Below are 26,044 nucleotides of genomic sequence, written 5' to 3'. Positions count from 1 at the left end.
GAAAAAACAAGGAGCCTACATTTATAAGTGCTTTATGCTTGTATATTTTGGATCAATGTTTCTCTAGAGTTGAGGCTGGAGTTTTAATGCACAAGCAGAAATAGAACATTCGGTCTTTGAACTGCTAGGAGGAAGCTGAGATCCTTACTTTCAGTAGGAACACTGAAAAGGATGCCTTTTAAGGAAGGTAGACTGGAAGTGCTCTATCATAGGGGATGCATCTAGGGAAGCAACGAAGAAATATCCTGGTTGATGCCTACTCTGAGTTTTTGGTAGATGGAAAAGTAAGTCTTTCTTGAAAAGTTAAGTAAAGTTAAAAAAAAAAAAGTCTACAAGCGCAGTACCAATGAAGAAAATATCATTGAAATATGACCATAAGACATACAAAAATGAAAAAGCAAATAAAAAAATGAAAAAACAGAGGCTGAAATCATACTATAACAATATATTTTTGAATATTATAAACAGATAAATATTCAAACTAAAACAACTGTTATCTAATTATTCCTAATCCTTGATTGTGAATATATTGAGATATCATGTTCTAATTATGTTATATGACAAAAGGGATTTCGCAGATAAAGTTACAAACCAGTTGACTAAGGTTCTTCTTCTTCTTCTTCTTCTTCTTTTTTTCAAAGGATTATCTGAGTGGGCCTACTATAATCACATGCCTTTAAAAGAAGAATTTTCTTTGACCGGAATCAGCAGAGACAGATTTCAAGTGTGAGAAAGAGTTGACGTGTCATTGCTGGTTTGAAGATGTGGGGAGCTACAAAAGAAGGAATGTGCGCTGCCTCTCGAGGGTGTGAGTGGCCCAAGGCTGATAATCATCAAGGAATTAGGATCCTCAGATTCATAAGGATTGAGTTCTTCCAAATACCTGAATGAGGCTGGAAGCAGAATTTTCCCCAGAGCCTCCTGTTAAAAGTCCAATTGGACCAGCACTTTGAGTTTGGCCTTCAAAGACTAAGCAGAGAATTCAATAGAGCCTGTCCACACTTCTGACCTATAGAACTGTGAGATAGTAACAGGGTGTTGTTTTATGTTCCTAAGTTTGTGGTAGTTTGCTGTATAGCAGTAGAAAACTAGTACAACAGTAAAAGAATTTAGTGTTATTAATAATAATAATGATAAACAGCAAAAAAAAAAAAAAAAAGTCCACCAGTGTAGTTAAACAGGCATAATGATATTGTGCTCCAAACAACTTGGAATAATAAAAAATAATTAATAGACCATAATTATATTTAATATTATTAAATAAATGAAAGAAAGAACATAGATTATAACAGGGGAAAAGTCCACCATGGCAAAAGAAGGGCTCATTTGACAAAAGAATTAAACAGAACAACTAGAAGGAAAACAAGTTGCAATCTTTAACATTTAATAGCCATTAGCAAAAAAAAAAAGCCAACAGCTAGTTGAAAGATAGTCAAAAAACTTTAAAAGACAGAATTGGCAGGCACAAAGTTAAACTGGAAGAAATCATCTGGAGTGAAAGAGATGTGTAAGATCAAACAAGGACAAGAACAATGCTATTTTGAGAAGACTTAAAGGAGGTCTTGGAGGAGAGGCATTAAATAACACATCTGTGATGGTTCATTTTATGGGTCTACCTGACTGGGATACGGGATGACGGATAGCTGGTAAGTTATTATTTCTGCTTGTGTCTATCAGGGTGCTTCCAGAAGAGACTAGCATTTGAACTGGTACAGTGGCTCAAGAAGGTTGCCCTCACCATTGCAGGCGGGCATCATCCTACCTGCTGAGGGCCTGAATAGAACAAAAAGTCAGAGAAAGGATGAATAGCTCTTTTTGCTTGCGCTAAGATATACATCTCCTCCTGCTCCCGGATGCTGGCACCCCTCTTGGGTCTTTGAACTCAGATCTTGACTTACACCATCCAGCTCATATTTCCAGTGCTTTTGAACTTGGACTTACACCATCAGCTCCCCTGGTTCACAGGCCTTCGGACTCAGATTGAATTACACCACCGTCTTCCTCATTCTCCAGCTTCCAGATGAGAGATTGTGGGACTTCTCCACCCCCATAATCACATGACCCAATTTCCTACAATAAATCTTTCATATATCTCTCTATCTATTTATCATCTCTCTCTCTCTCTCTCTCTATCTGTCATCAATCATCTCCTATTGGTTCTGTTTTTTTGGAAAACATTGATTAATATGACATCCACATAAAGGTGTTAAAAACAAATGCTGGTATAGAATCAGTGCTCTATAAATATTTTTTACAAGGATAAAATTTAAATTATTTAAGATCCAATTTCAATTTTTGTGTTTATACTAGATTATCTAAGTGGCGAGGGACAGAAGAATAAAAAATTTAGTATGTTTTTTGTAAAATGCTCCATTTACTCTGTGCAATACTAATATTCAATTAAATAATTTTGAAATGAACTGAATAATAACAAATAGAGTTAGGAGCCTTCAAAATTTGGAGGACACTATATCATATTTAACAAGAATGAAAAAGGATCACTCTGAGGTCTTAAATATATATCCAAGATTATATTGTCAGAGACTCTCAACCATAAATTAACTCTTTAGCTTGAAGAAAAGATTTCAGACAAGCTAAAATAGCTATTCTAAGTGAAAACAAAAAAGCTTCCATTGAATAGGATGACTGAGTTTATATTTGTGGCAGCCAGTTCAAAATCAAATAATTTCCAAACCACGAAGTCTGAAGATTGTCTGAGGGGCAAGTTAGCTTAATAAAGAATATTATTATACTGTGCTTTTCCTAAGGAAGAGTTTGCCAGCAATAACCTGAAATCACTCCCCTCAGATATAACTCAGAATTCCTCAGGAACAAGAAAGGACTTCACTCTTTCTAGACTTAGAAAGATATGGTGTAAGAAACTTTTCATGGTAAAGAATCTAAACAGAATAATCAATCAGTTACTAATTCAAATGGATAGTGAACATCTTCAGTTACTAATTAAAAAGTAGTCATTGACCTAATACATCTATATTTTTTCCAAATTTCCTAAAATATGTCTAACTGTGGCCTTGTATAATGATAATTCACTTTTGCAACAATAATTACTATTTCTCTATGACTTTTAAAAAACAACTCTTGTATTTTGAGAAGTCTATTTTATATGCTTAAAGCCAAGTTTCTGTTTCAGTTAATTTAATAACTTACATGAGTTGCACTGAGTGTATAAAATCTAGTTATGCTGGACTTTTCATCTGGGCCTTCCTATGGAAAAAATGCTATTAAATAGTACTGGCATATGACTATCAGACCTTCTCTTTTCTATGTTCAAACCACCCTTCTTTGTTTGGTAGGCTGAACTGGAATGAAAGAACATGAGTTGAATATTTCATACTGTGCTGGTATGTATAATTCATGACCAAATTCTTCAAAAAGAAATAGATAGGAAATACTGAAAGCTATAAATGAAATATTTTTCTACTTAACAGAGGCACAGCATAAAGATCTTTTAAGTCTTGTCTCCACTGATACCAGGAAGAATTATGAAAAATAACAAGCCACTAAAAAAGAATCAAAGAGAGACAGAAAGGGGACCTAAAGAGAAAGAGAGGCAGAAAAAGAAGTAAACAGAAAATAGATAATTCTTCATATGAATTGCAGAAGTAGTGTCTCCCAAGTAATATATGAAAATGTTCACAAGTTTTGGCTCAAGACATTTTAGTCTGTTATTTACTGCTTCCTTTTCTGTTATGAATGTAAGGTGAGGGATCGAGTTTTTAAAAGAGGACTTTCCAAAATATGTTTTTAAAAAACAGAATTAAGGATGAGTATGGTCAATTCATTCACTGACTTTATTATTTATTCATTTACTAATTCCACAAATCTTTATTGAGTGACCACTGCTTAACTCAGCTTTTGGTAGTTGTTAGGGGTATAGTTTTTATAAGTGTAGTAACCATATGTATCATTTATCATCCAAACTAGGACATTTTGAGCGTGAAAGGGGACTGATACATGGGATGTTGAAGAAACGGTTAAAAAATGAGACTGTCTCTGGAAAAGCAAGGTATATAAATAAACACCCTGCTTATAAGACTTGCTCTTTTGACTTTTTTCAAAGTTATATCATTGTACTACAAAATGAACATAAAATTATAAAGTGAAATGACACAGTTTTAATGTGAGCAGCTCCAGTAGAGTAAAAGTGTGGAATAGGATGGAACTAACCAAGCCTACGAGGCCATGAAAAGTGTTTTAGAGGAAGTAACTTAAAACTGGGGAAAGGGTTAAATTGCAAATTGTGCAGTAATTAAATATCAGGCTTAGTAAAACACTAAAAATAAATCTGAAGTCCCCAAACAAATAAATCATCCAGAATAGGAAGAGATTATATAATACCTTCGTAAGAAATAAGTGAAACTTTGTGGTCTGTGTTCCCAAAATCATATAATAGGTAGATAGAAAGAAATGCCTTGTCTGCACTAAAGGTCAGAATTATTATGAAAACCTGCTAATGCACCACTGAAAAATTTTGTTATCCTGATGAAGTAATCTAATTTGGATTAATAACAGGAGCCACAAGATAGTGTTTCCAATTATAAACATAACAGACAGTAGCTCTGTACCACCTGTCTCTGAAATAGAGACCCTGTTATCTGAAAACAAGTTTAAGGCGCACTTTGTTATTTCTCTTGGATATCCCCTCAATTTCAGTTCCGGTCAGGCAGTTAAACAAGGACAGAAGATCTGCTGTCTTTTTCTACCCTTAAAAAGATGTTCAGAAATTCTTTCTTTTAAGATTTATTTATTTTAGAGAGTGCGAACATGACCTGGGAGAGGAGTAGAAGGACAGGGAGAGAGAATCTTCAAGCAGACTCCTCACTAAGCACAGAGCCCCACACAGGGTGATCCCTCGACCCATGAGATCATGACCTGAGTTGAAACCAAGAGGAGGATGCTTAGCCAACTGAGCCACCCAGGCGGCCCTGGAAACTTAAAAGAGAAAAAAAAATTTCAATAATGCAGGGATAGTACCTTGTCTTGTTAGTATTATAAGCTTCAGGTTATTTTAAAGACTCACAAGATAATATTTTAATATCTCTTACCAATTAAGATTAGAAAAAAATACATTTACATATATACACACATGTGCATTTACATAACATATACATATAATCCGTCTGTTTTAAAGAAATCGTTCTTGCAAAAATGTTCTCCTAAAATTCTAAACAGATATTTCAATAACCATAACTGTTCTTTCAATATTTTCAGTTAGTATATGTAGTAATTTATAAAACTTAATGGTGAGAGTAAATAAAAAGTAAGTTTAACATTGAGACTGAGGAACTGGATGTTTCTTGGGAAATCAGTTCTAGTTGTACAGAAGAAGAGTTTAAGATGCTTCATACAAGGCAGAACAACTATTGATCCAAAAAGCCTTGATTCATATGCATATTTTTGTTTATTGCTTCTTAATATGCTCATCCAATGACTGTTCTAAATTCAAAAAGTAAATATTTGTTAAGTTTGGTTTAACAAAAGGTCAGTTAAAAACTCACAGCCATCAGTTTATATCATCATAGTTAAGAATCCTTAATCTAAATGGCTTCCATCACCAATAAATTTCAGCTGTCCATCTACCTGGCACAACCTTAAACTCTGGGATTATAGGAAACTGTTCCACTCCCAAGGTGATACTCAGAGCATTCTCTTTCCTTCACATGCCTTGACTTCTATAGTTTCTAATTTTACAAAATCAATCAAAACCTCACATTTCACTTAGTCCATCAATTAATTCCCTTCTACTACTCTAGTTAGCATTGATTTCACTCTAGCAAATCAGCATCCCCTGCACCTTCCCCCAAACTCCCTCATTTCTCTCTCACTGCAATCCTTATTAAGCAGTGAAGGAGAACCCTGTCTCACCTGCCACACTACTCGCTATCTGTTACTGCTAGGAAGCTGGTGTCCTACGGAACGGTGTTCAAATCCCACAAAATAATTTTAAAATGTTTGCCAATCCTTTCATCTATATTTCTTGGATGGCTCTTTCTGTTTTTTTCCCTGAATTCCTCACATTTTTTCTTGTAGCAATGTGGTCTTGGTTCATGCTGTATTGCTCCTTTTTCAGCATTTCACTGAGGAGATAGCTATTGAGGGAACACAACTCATTTGAAAACTTGCAGTTTCTGCTTATAAATGTGCTTATACAAGCAGCCTTTATCAGCAGTGTCTCCATAGGCTGTGCATGTCAATATGCAGAGTACTAACCTCCAGCTCCACTTGTTCGTCTCTGAAATCTCTAATTCCAGCACTCTGTTGAATTCTTATTCTTCCTTGCCTGTGGGGATGGCTGCGGGGCTGCGGCTGGACATACCACCTCCTCACTGAGACTTAGGAGAAAACAGACCCGGTTCTCAGTAGTGCTAGTTTATTTTTGTGTGTGTGCAACACTCACTAAACATCTTTTTAAGCACCAGAGGTTCTTGGTTTATGAATTAACCACTCCTGTGTCCACTGATACTCTTAGTAAACATTGTGGGTGCTATATTTAGCTGCTTATCATTTTAAGCTGGAGGGATATGTTCCACTTACAAAAATTTTAGGTATTATAAAGCAAAGCAAATGTAAATATTTTGGAATTCAGAGTACCTTTCTTTTGTCCCTCAAATTACACCAATTTAGAAGTTCGTTTGTTCATTCGATAAGTACTTATGAAAAGGGTGGTATATAATAAACACAAACATAGGTTTTAGAATTATAAAGACCTGGGTTTGATTTTCATCTCCCCCTTAATGGATACCTGACTTAGGAGAGTTATATAATCTCTTTGAGCTTCAGTTTTCACATCTGAAAAATGAAAGGAATGATTGTTATCTTATGAGACTATGAGAACTAAGTTAGAATACATGCCTAGAATATAATGCATAATGTCTAAAACACAGTGGATGTTGAATATCTTTTATTACCTACGTGAAACTCGGCCAGGAAAAAGGAATACCTAGAGGAAAATGTATGCCAACAATAGCACAAGGGCCAGGAGGAGAGAAATAAAAATATGAAGCTGTACAATTTTATACTGTAGCAAAATGCTATAACATCTTTTGAGTGTAGTCTTTGATAAGTTGAAAATATATAAACCCTAAAGCAAGTAATGAAAGCAGGTAAAGATAATAAGCTAGTAATGAAGAAAAATGAATCTTAAATAATACTCACTTCATCTAAAAGAAAGTAGAAACAAAAGGGGAAAAAAGGATCGAATAAGTAGAATGGAAGTAGATTTAAACACGACCAAATCAATACTCACATTAAAAGTAAATTAAACCCCAATTAAATATTGCAACTAAAATCAAAGATTGTCAGGTTGGATGATAACACAGCAAGGAGCAACTCCAAGTTGGCCACAAGAAATCTGTTAGGTAAAAAAGACATCAGCAGGGGCGCCTGGGTGGCACAGCGGTTAAGCGTCTGCCTTCGGCTCAGGGCGTGATCCCGGCGTTATGGGATCGAGGCCCACATCAGGCTCCTCCGCTATGAGCCTGCTTCTTCCTCTCCCACTCCCCCTGCTTGTGTTCCCCCTCTCGCTGGCTGTCTCTATCTCTGTCAGATAAATAAATAAAATCTTTAAAAAAAAAAAGACATCAGCAGCTTACAGTAAAAAAAAAAATTGAAAATATACATCATACTAATACTAATAAAAAGAATGAAAACTGGTTATATTAATATCAGAAAGGTGGATTTCAGAAGGAAAAGAATATGACTAAATAAAGATGCAATTAAAAAATACAGAAAACAAAAATAAAAACACCTTTTAACAAAGCTGAAAGGAGTAAAAAGCTATAAAAGAACAAAAAGAAAAAGATAAAATAGGCAAGGAATTATCTTCAGAGATCTCAACACTTGCTCTCAAAAACTGAAGTTCAAGTAGAAGATTGATAAGAATACAGTAGACCCGAACAATACTATCAATCAACTTCGTACTTATACAACAGTCTATTCAACTGCAGCAGGGTGCACAATTATTCAACGTGCAATTTGATCATTTACCAAAATATGCCACATTATGGGCTGTAAAACAAGTCTCTATAAAGAGTTTTATCATATAAAATATGTTTTCTTATTATGATGAATGAAATTATACATCAATAACAAATGTATCTTAAAAATCTCAACTATTTTTAAACTAAATTTTTAAAAAATAACCTAAGTGTCAAGGGAAGAATGACAAGGTCTATTAGAAAATATATGAACTGAATGAAAACCAAGTAAATAAAACAAGCTGTGAGATGCAGCAAAGGCAGTGAACAGAAACAAATAGCATTAAACCCTAGCAGTAGAACAGAAGAATAACCAGATTCCATTTTAAGAAAATAATAACATAAGAAGTACAAATTAAACACAAAGGAAACAGAAGAAAGGGAATAATAACATTAGGTGTAACCAATAACATAGAAGATACAAAATGCCAATGCTTCTCTCTCTCAGCACTACGGACAGTTTGGGCTGAAGAACTATTTGGACTGTTCTGTATATTGTGGGATGTTGAGAAACATCCCTGCTTCTACTCACTCGATGCCACTTTAGGTGTGACAAAAAAGAGGAGCATCTCCAAGCATTCAGAAATATTGCCAATGTTCCCTTAGAAGCACAATCACCTCCCTTCTCTGCCAGTGAGGACCACTACTCAAATCAGACCAAAATAAATAAATAAGTAAGTAAATAAATAAATAAATAACCTTATTACCATTATCAGAAAAGGTAAGTGACATCACATATATGATAAAGAATAAGTTATCCTTTTCATATTCAACACTAATTTATAACAATAAATTTGGTAAATTAGATAAAATGGAGGATCCTTGAACGACACCTGTCAAAGCTCACACAAGAAGACAAAGGTAGCTTAATAACCCTGTATCTGTAAAACAAACAAAAAAACTGGAATTGAAGTTTAAAACGTACCTACAAAAATCTCGAGTCCCATGTTGCTTCCCTGGAGGATTCTTCCAAGCACGAAAGGAAGAAATCATACCAATTTCCCATAAATTATTTCAGAACATAAGAGATGGAACAATCAGTAATATATTCTATGAGGAAGCATTATCCTCATACCAAAAGTAAAAGCACAGAAAAATCAAGAAAGAAAGCTACAGAGAAAAATCCCTCATAAACATAGATGCAACAATTCTTAACCAAGTTTTAGCATATTGATCCAAAAATATAAAAATAATATGTCATTACTAATTGAGGTTTATCCCAAGAATGCAAAATACTTGTTTTACTATCCCAGAATTTGCTTTGTGACTATATGAATCTTTGTTAAGCTGGCACTGAAGTTAGACTTCTTTCTCTCTCAAGGGAAAACCCATTCCCTTCAGAAATTTTATTTCCTAATAAATGCATTCTGAAATCCGTCTCAACTTCTGGTTACAAGACATAGAAACTGTGATACTGTTCATCATCAATTTGTTTCCTACACGATCCTTTATATTTGAGGTTAATAAGGGTCTGAAAGATTATGTAATTTGTCATACTCTCACAGATAGTAAGTTTGATATTCGAAAGTAGGATTTCTGACTTCAACACCTAATCGCTCCATTGCCTTACTATTTGATTTTGTTTGAATTATGAAACTGGTTGTCCCTGGATTATAATATTAGGCTCTAATGAATTAATGGGCATCTTCAGCAAATTGACTGACATTATCAAGTACAATTGTATCAATAACTCAATGTCCTATTACAAAATGGTCTCCATTTTTTAATTCTTTAACATTTGCTTTATAGGACTATGTCTTTACTTATAAATTCATATAATAATTGTATATGTGTGAATAGTAGCTTTTTTTTTAGATTTTTAAAAATTATTTATTTTAGAGAGAGAGAGAGAGTGAGCACGAGTGGAAGGGGCAGAGAGACAGAGTGAGAATCTCAGGCAGACTCTGTGCTGAGCAGGGAGCCGGCTGTAGGGCTCCATCCCAGGACCCCGAGGTCATGACCTGAGCTGAAACCAAAAGTCAGATGCTTAACTGGCTATGCCACCCTGGCGTCCCAGTAGTAGCTTGTGAAGTATATGCATATATAAGATTCTTATACTATCTTAAGACACAAAAAGAATATGAAAATAATTATCCAGGATTTTCTGGCAGTAATGCTTTTCAGAAATAAGTTATTTTAACTTTTAAAATATTTCTGTGAGAAGGAGCACCTGGGTGGCTCAGCTGGTTAAGCGACTGCCTTCGGCTCAGGTTATGATCCTAGAGTCACAGAATCAAGTCCCGCATCTGGCTCCCTGCTCATCCGGAGTCTGCTTCTCCCTCTGACCCTCCCCCCTCTCCTCTTCTCTCTCATACTCTCTCTCGAATAAGTAAATAAAACATCTTTAAAATAAAAGGTATTTCTGTAAAAGTGTTTTATAACCTCTATATATTACATATGCATGTATATGTCTTTTCCTGTTTCATTTTCCTTGGAATAAGGATCAACGACTATAAACCCTAGATTGTGGTCTGCCGGGAATGGCCAGCGATGCCTGGCCCGACGGATTAAAGATTACTGCAAATTTGGCTGTGAAAGAGAGGAGAAGGCAAGGAGGTCAACCTCCGAGAGGAGGACCCTTTGTTCTTTGCTCCCACTTTTATTGGTCCTTCAGGATAATCACAAATCCTTGTCACTGTTTCTCAAGCACCTGATGTGTAACAGGGGGTCTTACTGAAACTGGGAGGGTCTGTTACGGGAAAGATACAACCCGCTAAGTTGGGCGTGTTCTACGAGTTCTGCTACACATAGCCTAGGGGACAATGCCTGCACCTCTTAGATCACAGGGTGACTGGGCTCGGAAAATTTCGGGAAGGCAACTCCCCCGGGCATTCCAACGGCAGAGTGGTCACATACGCCTTGGCATTCCAAAGGCCCACGCCCTTCTCCAAAACCTTCCCTGCCCCCAGCGGCCTCGGTGTTACATTGTAGCGAGCCAGGTATTACGGCTGATTTCACGCTCTACGTTAACCCCAACAGCACTCATTGCCTTGTGGCCTGGTTTTGCTCTTTTTATCTGTAGATTAAATCTCCTTCCACATCCGGGTCCATACGGAAGACGTTCTAGTGTATATCCCCAGGGGAAGCATATCAAATAGAACTCTGAAGAGTCTGAATCTTACCCTGTTTGTAAGCTGGCAAGCTAGCCTGTAGAGTTTCACGCACGCTGACAGAAGACAGAAGACTCCTGGGTCAGAGGTCAAGTCTATTAACATAGAGCGAGCAGCAGGAGCTTCATGTTCATGCCAGTTTCCCGTGGCCCCCAAGTCCCTGGTGAGCCGGGATGAATGTGTGCACACGTTTGGTTTGTGACATTGCAGGTGAACCCTAAAATCAGGAAATCCTAGTCTTTTATAATTGGATGCAAGCAAACCTGCCCAACATTTGCTCCAGAAAAAAAAATATTATCTTTATTGTACTGTAACAATAGTAAACAAACCGACTCTCTGTAGCAAAGAAAAACTCTCCCGAGGCTGTTTTACAAACATCTTTGGAAAAGTAGTTTGCAAACAGAGGGACGTCAGTGCCTCTGCTGACAAGATGGACAGAAGTACGAGAGTCCCATGGAGAACTACCTCCCCACAGAGCAAATTTGAAACCAGTCTCCTGTGGTTTCATAAGACAGAGACAAGACTGTCTTCTTTCCATGTTTCCTGGCTTTCCAGCTCATGGATTGGATGAAGAATCTGTCATCTCGTATTTTTAATTTGCTTTTACCTAATGATACCTATAGAGGATGAACCCCCCAAATTTAAATTCCCCAGAATAAATCTGCCAATCGTTTTTTCTATTTATATATCTGTTGGAAAGTACATAAAGAAAAAGGGAATGCTCCTTGAGAGTTAGGAAAATAATCCCTTCTTCCTTAAAAAAATAATTCCTGCCATAAAGGAATTGATTTCTTATTTGCACATCCTTTGTGTTTTTGAACCATGTTAGAGACTTTGAGATAGCAACTTTCCACTGTTCCTCATTCGGATAATTTTGCACTATTTACAATAGAGCAGCAAAGATAGGGAAATGGTTCAGATAATAGGCTCAACTGTTAGTTTTAGTTTTGAATTTTTATTTTATGTTTCTTCACGTAAATTTCAGTGGAGAGTTATAACAAGAAATAATTTAGGAACTACTACTTGGATCCATTTTATATAGGGATTCTGTCTGTAGATTTTTGTGTGTGTATGTGTGTGTATAAATTAGAGCAAATGCACCCTGTAAAGCCATATTAATATAAGCTCGAAGTCAAAATGAAACTAGATCACTTGGGCCCCCATAAAAGAAAAAAAAAATTAATTATCAGGTGATTTTCACCACTGTAGCTGAAGTGACAAAACTTGCTATACTTCCATGTTCCTTTTAAAACATTAAAAATCACAGAAAATCACAGCTACCCAGATTTCTTCTCGCAGACTACATTTCTCAAGAGAAGCACGGAAACTTTCTTTTCCAGGTTGGTAGCTCTAATTCTGAGTTTCAAATATACCATGATATTATGCAAAATTTAGGTCCTAAGCAACAAACCTGAGGTAACTTTATTATAAATCTCTCTTTCTTCTCCAGCAACTCTCCTCAGTTTGTTCTCTATAGTTAGGAGTCTTATGGTTTGCTTCCTCTTTTTTTACCCTTTTGCCTATGTTCTTCTGTTTTATTTCTTAAATTCCACATATGAGTGAAATCATATGGTATTTGTCTTTCTCTGACTGACTTTTTGGCTTAGCATAATACACTCCGGTTCTATCCATGTCATTGCAAACGGTAAGATTTCATTCTTTTTTATGGCTGAGTAATATTCTGGTGCAGACACTCTGGAAAATAGTATGGAGGTTCCTCAGAAAGTTAAAAACAGAACTGCCCTATGACCCAGAAATTACTCAAAGGATACGAAAATACTGATTCAAAGGGGCACATGCCCCCTGATGTTTATAGCAGCATTATCAACAACAGCCAAATTATGGAAAGAGCCCAAATGTCTACTGATTGATGAATGGATAAAGAAGAGGTGGTATATATATACAATGCAATAATACTCAGCCATCAAAAGAATGAAGTCTTACCATTTGTAGCAATGTGGATGGAGCTAGAATTTATTACGCTAAGCAAAATGAATCAGTCAAGAAAGACAAATACCATATAATCTCACTGATACGTGGAATTTAAGAAGCAAAACTGAAGAACATAGGGGTAAAAAAGAGAGAGAGGCAAACCATAAAACAGACAGACTCTTAACTATAGAGAACAAACAGGGTTGCTGGAGGGGAGGTGGGTGGGGAATGGGTTAAATGGGTGGTGGGTTAAGGAGGACACTTACTGAGATGAGCACTGGGTGTTGTATATAAGTGATGACTCACTAAATTCTACCCCTGAAACTAATACTACACTATATGTTACTTATTAGACTTTAAATAAAATCTTGAACTATTTAAAAAAAAAGTAAGAAATCTTTTGGGATTGGCTTCTTTTTTTCCATTCAGCATAACCTCCTTGCTATCCGTCCAAGTAATTGTGTGTATCAATAATTCCTCCCTTTTTATTGCCCAGTGGTATTTCATAGTATGTATGTACCACAGCTTAACATTTCCCTGTGAATGAGCCCAATTTTTGGCTATTACAAATAGAGTTGTAATGAACATTTGTGCATAGGTTTTTGTGTGGTCATAAGTTTTTATTTCTCTGACATAAATGCCCTAGAGTGCAATTGTTGGATTTTATGATAATTGTATGCAGATTTTTTAAAAGAAATTCCAAATTTTTCTAGCCTGTAAAAGTTGTAAGTTTTTATTCACAGTTATTTTTATTTCTTCAATGATGATTAAAGTCCTATAAAATTAAACCTAGCTTTACTATTAAGATTTTTCTTCCCAGAAATTAGGATAGTCAACTGTTTAAATTAGAATATAGGCAGATGGTCAATGAATACTTTGTTCAATTCTAAGTCATCTATTTACAATATTTTAGTATTCGATCATTTTTTAAACAAAATAGAACTAAATCTAAAATCGTTCACTTTAATTCTTTTTAAGGCAGTGTTTTATAAGTGGCTTCCATAAGTTTCACAGTTTAGATTTTAATTGTAATCATCAAGGATTATCTTCTTTCTTTCTTTCTTTTTTTTTTTGTCATACTATTTTTAAAGATAATAGCTTTCAGAAAGTCAATTCCTGGCACTTGAACACTCATGGAAAAAGTGACAAACTAAATGTAACAGAACATCAACAAAATGACTAATAATGAGTAACCAAATAGGAATTAATTGGCAAGGAAAATCAATTTAGAGTTAAAAAATAGTTTCGCCTCATTGATTTTCATAGCTCATTGAACAGCTACCATTGCTTGTTTTATATCCCTTTGGGTAGTGCTCTTCCCCAAGCTAGTCTAAAATTATGGTTAGACTTCCTCCTCAAACAAGAACTGCCAGATAAATCTAAGTATGCATTAAAACTGAGTTAAGGTTTTCGGTCTTTTTTTCCAGGGTAACTTTTAAAGGGAAAATAAATAAATAAAGATTTTGGGAAAGCTGTAGGATTAAGTCCACAGAGTTAGATTATCAGCTCTCTGTATATATCAGGGACATTTGTGACAATTCAAATGAATGGTGGTTTCTTTCAACGTTTTTATTAGCGTGTGAAGGCACCTACTTAGAGAGGGACAGTTTTCAGACACAAATTTTCATATATGCCCTAGAAGTCTCCTAAAGCAAAATTGCCTCCGAGTTGTCCCATAGTCTTTGTTGCATTGTGGGTCAACCTTAAGTTCTTGTATTAGAAAAAAATATTGATCTCATCTGTTGGCATCTCCACAATGTACTTTGCATATATTTAGCTACTACTCCTCAATATGTAGGATTATTTGGTATATAATTTATATTACCTTTCTCTCTAGGTCTACTTTTAAAAGCATGTTTTTTCTCTGTGTAAGTAAAGTCATAGAACTTGTAGTTTTGTATCTTGTTAGAGTTTTTGCTTTTGGAGTAGGTGAATTTCAAGACGTGTTAAAGTTTCCTAGGATATTATTTCATTGAGAGATTTACTGTTTTTAATCTATATACTCTAAGTTATCTCTGTGGTTTATTATATCCTATATATATATATCCCATATATATATATATATATATCCCATATATACACTTCATTAAAATTAAACCTCATTATTACTGAAGTTCTACTTCAACAATTACAGTTATATTATGAAATAATATATTATGAAATAATTCCTTAAACAATGTTTCTACAAAAAAGCTCTCTAATTAAAATGATGTAGATCTCATCTTAAAATATTTGCATTATTAATTGTTTCAGGTTTTAATGGCAGTATAAATTAATGCCTCTACAAATAATTCTCCTTCTGAGTGTTTCTCATACTATTGTTACAATCAGAAACAAACGGAGACCAGCCTTGAAAATATCCCGAGCAGACAAAAGTAGTTTCATCATACAAACAAAGCTTAATTTAGCTTATTTTGTAAGGCTAACTTGACCTGGATCGTTTCTTGCTTGTGCCTCTGGAAATAAGCAAAACTTGAACTGTTTCTCAAGGTTGATATGAGGCAACCACTGAACACTATAATATTGTAGCCAATCACCGTGACGGGGAAACAGTCACTGCTTTCTCAGTACATAAGCTGCTTTATAACAATATACCCCTGAGCCTCATTCCGTGCTCTGGTTTGAGTGTTCCTGGCTTGCAAGCAGTCTTTCTGGTGCGTGCACAACAGATTTTCACTAATTACTATCTTAGTGATTCATGGGTTTTACTTTGGCTGTTTTGAACCTTTGACACTATATAACTCAATGCTTTCAGAGTTTTGCTTTGTCTGCCTGTATGGTCTGAATTTGTTGTTCAATTGAAGTAATTGATACATTCTAATATAATTTATTAAAAAATGATAGAAACGTTTTTTGTCCTACTGAACATATGTGAGAAATAAATCTTGAATAAACTAAAATAATTCCCAGGTGAAAAGAAAAAAAGACCGTAGAGTTAAATAGATAAATGTTTCAAGCAACAATATAATGCATTGTTTAATGATTTATGGCATTTGAAGAAAAATTAGTATTTTGCAAAGATATCTATCATGAAAAGGTTATCCATTTTGTTTTTGTCCCCTCTCTCTCAGACAGTGATGGAGTGTTACTTACTCTTTTGTCACCTAAAACACCAGACTTTAAAGTGCATCTGTTCACTACTAACTGTTCTAAGGCAAAAGGATAGGAAAGATGGCCTCTTCTTATTTCTCTCAAAATTAGTTAAATGGAAGATCCATATTTTGTACACAAAGTATTTAGATACTGTGTTTACAGAGATACTTTTCCTTAAATACTCATTTAATCTTAGTTAACCAGTTGATATTTTAATAGTCAATTTTAATCTTATAGTCAGTTTTGAGAAAGCAGAGCGTATATAAAAATCATGTATTACCAAAGATGCTTCTGATAGTATTATTTCAGTCTGATAAGTTTCTCTTTATTTAAACCACCTTTTATACACAATAAGGTTAATTGTGCAGCTTCAAACTTACTTTCCTATTATAGAGTTTTTTTTAATGTTTTTTTATTATATTATGTTAGTCACCATACAGTACATCCCCGGTTTCTGATGTAAAGTTCAATGATTCATTAGTTGCATATAACACCCAGTGCACCATGCAATACGCGCCCTCCTTACTACCCATCACCAGGCTATTCCATTCCCCCACACCCCCATTATAGAGTTCTTGAAAGGAGGAACGAATAGAAAATAGGAAATAGGGGCGCCTGGGTGGCACAGCGGTTAAGCGTCTGCCTTCGGCTCAGGGCGTGATCCCGGCATTCTGGGATCGAGCCCCACGTCAGGCTCTTCCGCTATGAGCCTGCTTCTTCCTCTCCCACTCCCCCTGTTTGTGTTCCCTCTCTCGCTGGCTGTCTCTCTCTCTGTCGAATAAATAAATAAAATCTTAAAAAAAAAAGAAAAAGAAAATAGGATAGTGTTTTTTTAACTATTTTTTCTTACTTTTAGATACATCTTGATATATTATCAACCCTTTGAATTCATTTTCCTGTAGTTTTCAAATACAAGTCCTTGTATCTTATAAAAGTAATAGGCAGACAACATCAAATGAGAATAGCAACATTGGTATCCCTTTATGTAGCCCCCATGCCTATGCTAATAGATAGGTAAAAATATGGACGCCTCAGGCAGTGGGAACTGGGGATTGTGTAATTATATAGAGAATTGAATCCCAGTCTGTCATTTACTGGCTCTGCTGCTTTGTTCATGTCACAGCACTTCTCTGAGCTTGTTTCCTCATCCCTTAGTGGAAGTCGTGATGCTGTGTTACTGCGGTGTTAAGGCATCCCGAGATGATGGATGCTCTGGGCTTGAGCCATAGGGCACATGACTGAGAAGTACCATATTTATCACCCCCATCTCCCCATTTCCTACTTTTAATGTTAGAACAAGTTTGATGCTAGTGTTCCTATTGACAAGGGATGAGGCTGAAGATTTACCTTGAATGAAAACACCGTAATAGAGTAAAAATTAAATCATCAGTATAGTATTTTTTAAACCTCAAGTTTGTGATGATAATAGGTAGAACGGTTTTATGCAACCTTAGATAAAATTCTATACGATCTATCCTCTTTGTTTGAGATCAGTTTATTTCTGGAAGATGAAACCGCTCTTTCAAGGAAACTTTGCCTTAACGAGTGCCCGACACCGTCCGCGGAGCCACGGCGTGATTCGGGAGAAGGACGAAGCACAGACAGGTTAGCTGCGAAAGAAAGCGTTGGTGCAGGGGATGACCGCAAAGAGCGCGACCGCCCAAACAGCTACAACCTTGCGTATTTATTGGCGGTAAACGATCAAATACAATCAAGGAAAGTCTCGTGATCCTAGTGAATAGTAGTACATCATGGGGAAGGTCACGGGATTAGGTGATGTAACGTTCAGCAAGTGAGGCCTATTCTTAAACATGTTTCTAGGGACCCAGCGGGCTATTGTCAAGAGCAACCAAGTTTCGGTTGGGGCAGCGTTCTGCCCTTTAGCAGACCAGGCATTCCTGGCCGCTTGTTATCTGGGGGATTTTGGGAAGGGCAACGTTCCACCCTGAGGAAGCCGGGCGTTCCCAACTGCTCCTGCTCTGACGTTTACACTAAAGCCCGTAGGGTCACGAACATGTTTTCCTATTATATCCTTAGCATAAACTCTCGGCCAGGGGCTGCTGCAAACAAGAAAGTCTTCTGCGTTTGTGGAAAGTCAGGAGAACATCATATGCACATCCAGGTCCTACTTTATTTCAGAGAATATATGTGAAGGGAATGCAAATTCTGAACAGACTCGGATACCTGAGATAGACGTGGATATGCTTTCCCCTGTGATGGATACTGGGATCTAGAGTAAACTTACTTTGAATGAACACAAGATTTACTAGGAAGAGCTGCAAGCGTGCCTGCTCCATCCTAATGGATTGTTGCCACTTTCTTTTTTCAGCTGGAATTAGAATAGGTTAAGCCATACAAGAGGGCTTCTGGGGGAGATGAAATGTTTTGGAAGTAGACAGAGGTGGTGGTTGCACATCATTTTGAATACAAGAAAAGCCACGAATAGTTCACTTTAAAATGGTTACAGTTATGTCAGTTTCACATCAATAAAAACAACAGAAAAAAACCTTTGAAGAATTCTCTTGTTCATGAATTTTATTATTATCAATAGGTGAAAAATCCTCATTGTCTGCTCCCTGATATGTGCACAGAGAATGGTGCAGAATAATTTTAGTTATAAATTCCAACTTGGGAAATTGATAGAATAAGATGCTTTTAAATTGTCTTTTTGAGAGTTGATGTTTTTCGTCAGTGTAACTTTTTTTTTTTTTTTTTTTAGTTTGCAATGTGTGGCTTTAAGACTCAGATGTGTTACATCTTTCATAATTTTTTTTTTTAGGCCTTTATATCTGAGGTGAAGCGTCAGCTGCGGCTTGTGTTTACATCAGCTCTCTGCATCTAAGACAGGAGGCTTTTAAAATTGTCCCTAACAGGGGAAGGGGTACCTGGGTGGCTCAGTTGGTTAAGCGTCTGCCTTCGACTTCGTCGTGATCCCAGGGTCCTGGGATCAAGCCCTGTATCTGGCTCCCTGCTCCACCGAGAGCCTGCTTTCCCCTCTCCCTCTGCCCCTTCCCTGCCCACTTCGTTCATGCTCTCCCTCTCTCTCTCTCTTTCAAAATAAATAAAATCTTTAAAAAAAATAGTCTCTAACAATGATATTCAGACTTTGGAGTAATAGTGCAAAGCAACAGGGGTCAATCAAATGTTAACCTTGATATTTCTTGAAATATCACCATAAACCAAAGAAATATTGTAAAACTGGTGTCTGATTTGTCTGTTATGACACACTGTATTATTGGGACACAGGTGGGCTAATCAAAATGATTTAACACTGTATGGTTTTTACTCTTTGGGAAATATCTAATAAACTTTTCAGTATCTATTAAACTGGAAATTAGTTTTCACACAATATTGACAATCATTTTTTAAAAATAAATTTTAGTCTTTTGGCTCCTTGAAGTCTTGTACGTATCAGACCTTCATAGTTCACAACAAATGTTTAGCCCAACCTTGGTGATCGGATCCTACAAAGATATGGCCTTGATTTGGGGATTTAAAATGAACTAGGCTTTGGACTGGTCACACAGAAACTTGTCAGTAGATGATTATCAGAATCCCAAGAAAAAGACATGGGACTGTGGGTTAGATGTGATATTGCAAGTGTGCAAGTTAGAACAGGCTAAGAGAAAGTGAGATGACACTTTTTAGCTTCAAAGTAGGAAGTTTGTACTTTGCTTCCCAGCAGATTTCTTATAAGGAGACATCTGTAAAGGCAGAAAGAGTTCACAGGAGCCAGGGAGCTGAGAAGAGAGACATCATGTGCTCTGGTTTGACACTTCGACTACTCAACATCCTCACATACTTCCAAACTTACACTTTCACAAAAAATTGTTTGGGTTATTATAATATCATGAATAACGATAAGAAATGTCAAAACTCCTGAAGGAAAACTTTTTTTTTCAATAGTAAACAAAGTTTTTATTGTAAGTAGTTATGTCCTGGATGGCACAATTCGTTGTCTTGGTTAGCTCTATTTGCCATCCTATCAGAATCTGGAATACATATTTTTTTTTCCTGCCTGAAATGCTTAGGCCATGGCTTAGGAGGAAATTGCTGGGACAGGGGAAAGGAGGAATTTGGTCAGGAGATGGAGATTGGACATTAGCAGAACCTCCACTACACAGGGAAGAAAACAGAAGTGTAGAGATGGGAATCTCTGGAAGTTCTTGCAAAGGCCACACAAGGTACCGATAGTAAACGTATGAGGAAAATCTGAAGGAATTTGCCCTGGCATTTTTTAGTTCAATTGTCAATGTATAGAATTCATAAGCAACAGCAAATCTATAGAAATAGAAAGTCAATTAGTAATTGCCTGGGACTGAGGGTAGGAAGGGGTTATTCACTGTAAATGGGAACAACGGATCTCACTGGCATGAAGGAAGTGTTCTCGAACTGGATGGTAGCGATGGCTGCATACCTCAGTAAATTTTATACCGATATGGAATTTTACACTTTAAAAGGGTGGTTCTTAGGATACACAATTTATACCATGATAAAGTTGTTTTAAAAAAATCACGGCACTGAAGGCAGTCTGATTTTAATCACTCCTCACCCTCCTGACCAAGGCTGCTGAAATCAACTTCTGACGGCCGAATGTCCTCAAATAGTCAACTTTAAAGGGGGGATCTCCTTGAAATACCTACCAAATTAATTAGAAGGGGATATGAAAAAGAATTACACTAGAATATCCTACCTTTAAATATTTCCATTACATTTGTGATTCTTAAGCTGGAAACCTAAGAAAGTCTTGAGTCTTGTGTAATTTCCAGATGTGAGTCCCATGGGACTGAATAGCTGGTTTTCAAGATCTACAGGAAATTCGTTATTTTCCTTTCTCTCCAATGAGTGGTTTTGCTATCATGGTACATAAAATACAACTAGTGACAATTTCTTAAGTCATATAGTGAATACATGCTGTTTTTCTCTGCTGTTATTCGTCCTCACGGTCGCACTGGACTGGGAGGAGGAGACTGGAATCCTGGGATCATACTGGTGCACTTTTACTCACAGGACAGTTACAAGGTAAGGCGGAATGACAGTGAGGAGTTTCAATTCTTTGCAGCTTCTGACCAGGTCGATGACCACTCCCTCGCACAGCGCTGACTGGCTCATCGTTCATCAATACAATCTGATTTCCCAGGATCAGCTTGTCTTCGGAGGGGCCACCCCATGTTAGAAACAAAGGACCCCTGGCTTTTCACCCTGGACTACGAAACCAAACCATCCTCCGAGGGGTTGGAGGGAGGATTTGGCAGCTTTCTCACCAAGAGTCGTCAAAAGGGATGCCCTGCATAAGTGTGATTGATGAAGCAGTCTCAGCAGTCCCGGTTCTCAGTCATCTCCCTTCCATAGGGTGGCACCTGGTTCAAGCCCAGGCTCCCGAGAGAGGCGGGCAGTCTGAAGACATTGTCCTATGGTAGATCACTGGATATAACTCAGGAACAGCCAAAGAGAAGAGCTGCGTAGGGCAAGATATCGGGAAAGGGCCTCCATGGCTTTCCAGGCTGGCCACTTTCCCCATATCTCCACATGTTCACCATCCCGGAAGCCTCGAAGGAAAATAGTCTTGCTAGCTATCTTAACCAGATTTAGGCCAATGAGTCTCAAGTAGGGTAAAGGCAAAAAGAACCATAACTGGACACATCACAGAGAAACTAGCGAAAGAGATAAAAAGAAATTCTTGAAATCTTTAAAAGATAACTGGTGAACACAGAATTAGGATTCTTTGCAAAGTATTGCCATATTTTGCCAAAAGCCATCCTCTAATACTCTCATCACTTTCAACTCAAACTAGTTTTAAAAGCAAAATCTCCCACGTTCTAAACACTGGCCTGTTGATTTGCTCTTTGGCAGTGATTCCTGCTGAAAATATTCAGATTAATTATAGATTTTAGCTTCAATCAACAGAAATTAAATCTGCCAAATAAAACAAGAAGGGAATTTATAAGAAAAATTAATTGTAGCTAAAAGGGTTCTCAAGAGAGATAAGAAAATGGGTTTCAATAAATGAAGGGTCAGAGATTAAATTTCAATCAAAATACCACAGAAGATGTGTGGTAAGGAAAACACTGCCAAAGCTATTGCCATTAACTCCATATTACTGGCACTGTATGCCCAATTGGAAAAGTTTCTCCTGGAAATGATGTTCTATGGCTGTGGTCTTCAAAGCACATTCTCCACTGTGTGTGTTCCTTTCATTTAAGAGACTTTATAATATAATTCGTTAATAACATCCAGAGCTATGAAAATGTTATACATCCATACAATTAAAAGCCTTGCTGATACATAAACAAACAGATACACAGTGCGGAGCCTTACAGTGTCAACATATTTCAGCCATGGATCAAGAACAGGACAAGCCTTACAAATTAGATTCTTCCTCATCTCTCATCCATCAGAAAATAAATACCCATAAACTATTAACAATTGTCAGAGATCATCAAATGATCATACATAAGATCAACTGATCAATTATTGCTGCCTACAATGATTATTAGTCGCTAATAAGCCAAATATAAAATTAAAGCAAAATATATAATGCAAAAGTAGTAGGAAGGAAAAATGAAATTAAGAAAACATAGAACAAAACAGAGGGTCATAGGGGAAGGGAGGAAAAAATAAAACAAGACGAAATCAGAGAGGGAAGCAAACCATAAGAGACTCTAATCTATAGGAAACAAACTGAGGGTTGCTGGAGGGGATGGGGCAACTGGGTGATGGGGCAATTGGATGATGGACATTAAGGAGGGCACAGAATGTAATGAGCACTGGCTGTTATATGCAATGGATGAATAACTGAACTCTACATCTGAAACTAATAATACACTGTATGTTAATTAGTTGAATTTAAATAAAATAAGTTAAAAAAAAGAAAACATAGAAAAATTCTGTTAACCCTTTGGATTTTCTGTGACCCAACAAAACAGTCAACTGGATTTAATCTGTTTATGAAGTGTGCTTCTCTGGTAATGAAATTTACCTAGTTGTGTTAGGTGATCCAATGGGCACACGTTGGGAAACCTTCAAAACTATTAAGGATAAGTTTAATAAAAATTAAAATCACAATTCTTATTCAAATATACAAATGAATCTATACTAAATATTTTATTTAACTATAACAAAGGAGTGAAGCAAATATTTTAACAAGTTCAAAGGAGAATTCAAAGAGACTCCCTTATAAAACAAATATTTAAATAAATATGAAAATGAACACAGAACTCCATTGTTCCAGTGGGGGGAATAAGTCAATTGAAACTCCATCAAAAAGGCTAGAATTTATGTAGAAAAGAATTTATAAGAAATAGTGGTTTTGCATCACTACCAGATATTTTATGATTTATAGAATTATAAAATAGTTCCTATAAAATCAGATTTATATAAATTGGAATGGTATGTTATAGACAATGCATAATTTTCAGTAAAATTCAGTATACTGAATTGTAAATTCCTTTAAAATGTGTGGTGATATTATAGCACTCTATTTCCCCATAAAAATATTTCGTTTTTCAGTGATCGTTATCTATCTATAGATTATCTGCCTATAGACAAGTCTATAGGCAGTATCTTTCCTTGAACATTTCTTATAATGTATTTTTTGAAACATAAAAGAATGGCCAAAAAGTCAACCACAATAACTAGACAATTTCAGCTCTAACACAGTATGTTTAAATGTATTAAAGTGAACTGTTTTAACTTTTTTCTTTAAAAAATTTTTTTCATTATGAGCCTTTGCTTTTACATGCAAGCTGAAACTACACTGCCTAAAATATTTTGATTTTCTAAAAGCCTGAAAATAAATATTTTTGTAGGAAACAAATAAAGAGTAATGTTTTCTACAACAGAGAGAACTATCAAAGCTGAACAGCTTAGTGAGTAACCTAAGCTCATGAAATGACAAACATAATAGTTTTCTTCATCTTTGTATGCCTTTAAAGTACCAGAAAAGGTCAAGATGAAAAATCAGGGAAAGAGAAAAAATTGCCATACTAATTATATACTAATTTAAGTATGGTAGAGAGTTTTTTTCAATCTGGAAAACTTTCATCAAGATAATAAATTGCTATTTTATAGCTTTGGAGATTTACATAAATTTGTTCAATACTTAACCCAGATGCTTGACTCCCAAGAATGTTTTTTTAAAAAACAATTATTATGTAGTGGAAATACATAGATTTAGATTGGAAATAAATTTAGATTGGAAATAAAATTCACATCTTTAAATCTGGAGGGACGCTCATAACAGATACATATTTTTATTGTTTCCGATTAACAAAATTTATTAAATGCTAAACTGTATCACCATGCTAGCTGAGTTTTGCCATAATGAATTATTCTTTTTCTAATTGTTTTATAATGGCATCCAGTAGAGGAACTCCTTCAAGTGTTAACAAATATAATAGTTTCATCTATCTCAAAACAAATAATGGACACGGTATAATTTACCACAGAAAGAGGCTCTCTTCTAACACGTTTTTTTCTAATCAGTAAAAAAAAAAAAAAAAGATAATTGGCCTTCAGTGGACATAAAACGTTATGCGTTGTAGAGATTTCTGGATCAGTGTTTTCTCTTACTGCTCTTGCACATTCTTCAGTCTGTTTTCAGTTGTTAGTGAAAAAATCTGATTAGACCCACTTAACTCTTGAGATGTTAGTATAGGAGAACAGTAAGCCATTCTGGCTGCTTAAGTAAATAAAAGTTTCCAAATGGTTACTTTAGGCTCCCACAAAGGTTTTAGGAGAAAATTTTCTATTGTTCTATAAATCCTCCTACTTAACCAGAAGTAAATCTGTATAGTAAAATTTGGGTGCTATATACCTATTTTTTCACATTATGGTAGACAAAATAAGAGATTAGTCAGATCAGAAAATAATATGTTGCTGTATTATCTTTCCATATATTGAAGGATTTGGACTAGGACTCTGACTAGGGGGTGTCAGGGTAGCTAGTTACTATAACTGCTCTGACACTTATTAGCCACAAACATTTAGGTATGTCATTCAACAATGTTTCCTTATCGGTAAAGTAATATCATACCAATGGCACGGGATTCTTATGAAGACCAAATAATACATTACGGTGTTTTACAAGATTTCTTAAAATCAATTAGTTGCAGAACATTGTTTCTAAAAAAATTATTGTATAAATTCCTAGAATGTAAGTAATATTTTGCAGAAATGACCCATTTCGGGGGTTAGGAAATATTTTCCATAAAAGGCCCGATCATAAATAATTTATGCTTTGTAGACCATATGGTCTCAATTGCAGCCACTCTAGTTTGCCATGAATGAGAGCAGCCATGACAATAAGTAAGTGAGAATGTGGCTGTAGTCCAATAATAACATTTTATTTATGGACACTGAAATTGGATAATCATAAAACTTCCATTTGTCATGGGATACAATTTTTTGATAATTATCAAATTATGGTTATGTAATAAAGTATTCTGAACATGAAAATAACACAAAAAAGACAATGGACTGTATTTTGGAGGCTCCTAATATTGCTCCTTTTCAACTTCCCTCACTTTACAGTGAAGCCCCTCTATAACCCTTAGAAAACTTCATAGAGAATGATTTGAATGACATAATGCATCTGAAGGAGTCATGTAAATTGTAAAACCTTAGACAATTAGTCATTGTTTCATTAAGTTATTACAAAAATATCAGTTTGGAAGCTTATATTTTTGCTCTTCAAATAATCTTTGAAATTATACCATAAATTTAGAGACTATCTTAAATTCAGGACAATAAAATAATGTTTCTGTTTGTGCCAGTGAAGGTAACTAACCCAATATAGTAATTACATTAATATTTACAGATCTTTAAATTGCTTCATGAGTTTAATGAGAGTAAAAACTGACTCATACCCAGCTTCATATTTCAAAATAGGGTAGTTGGCTTTCAATAGGTAAA

The 26,044-nt window shown here is 35.7% G+C and overlaps 1 long non-coding RNA gene across 2 annotated transcripts in view; it reads right to left on the bottom strand.

The window, feature by feature from the left end:
• Positions 1-26,044, bottom strand: part of LOC123794235 (uncharacterized) — a 139,508-nt gene that overhangs the window by 14,654 nt on the left and 98,810 nt on the right. The window lies entirely within an intron of this gene.

Source organism: Ursus americanus, chromosome 35, assembly GCF_024610735.1.
Source record: "Ursus americanus isolate L20-20 chromosome 35, mUrsAme1.1.p, whole genome shotgun sequence".
Taxonomy (NCBI): Eukaryota; Metazoa; Chordata; class Mammalia; order Carnivora; family Ursidae; genus Ursus; species Ursus americanus.
Note: the sequence above shows the minus strand (reverse complement) of the source record. Positions and strands in the feature narration are given on the sequence as shown.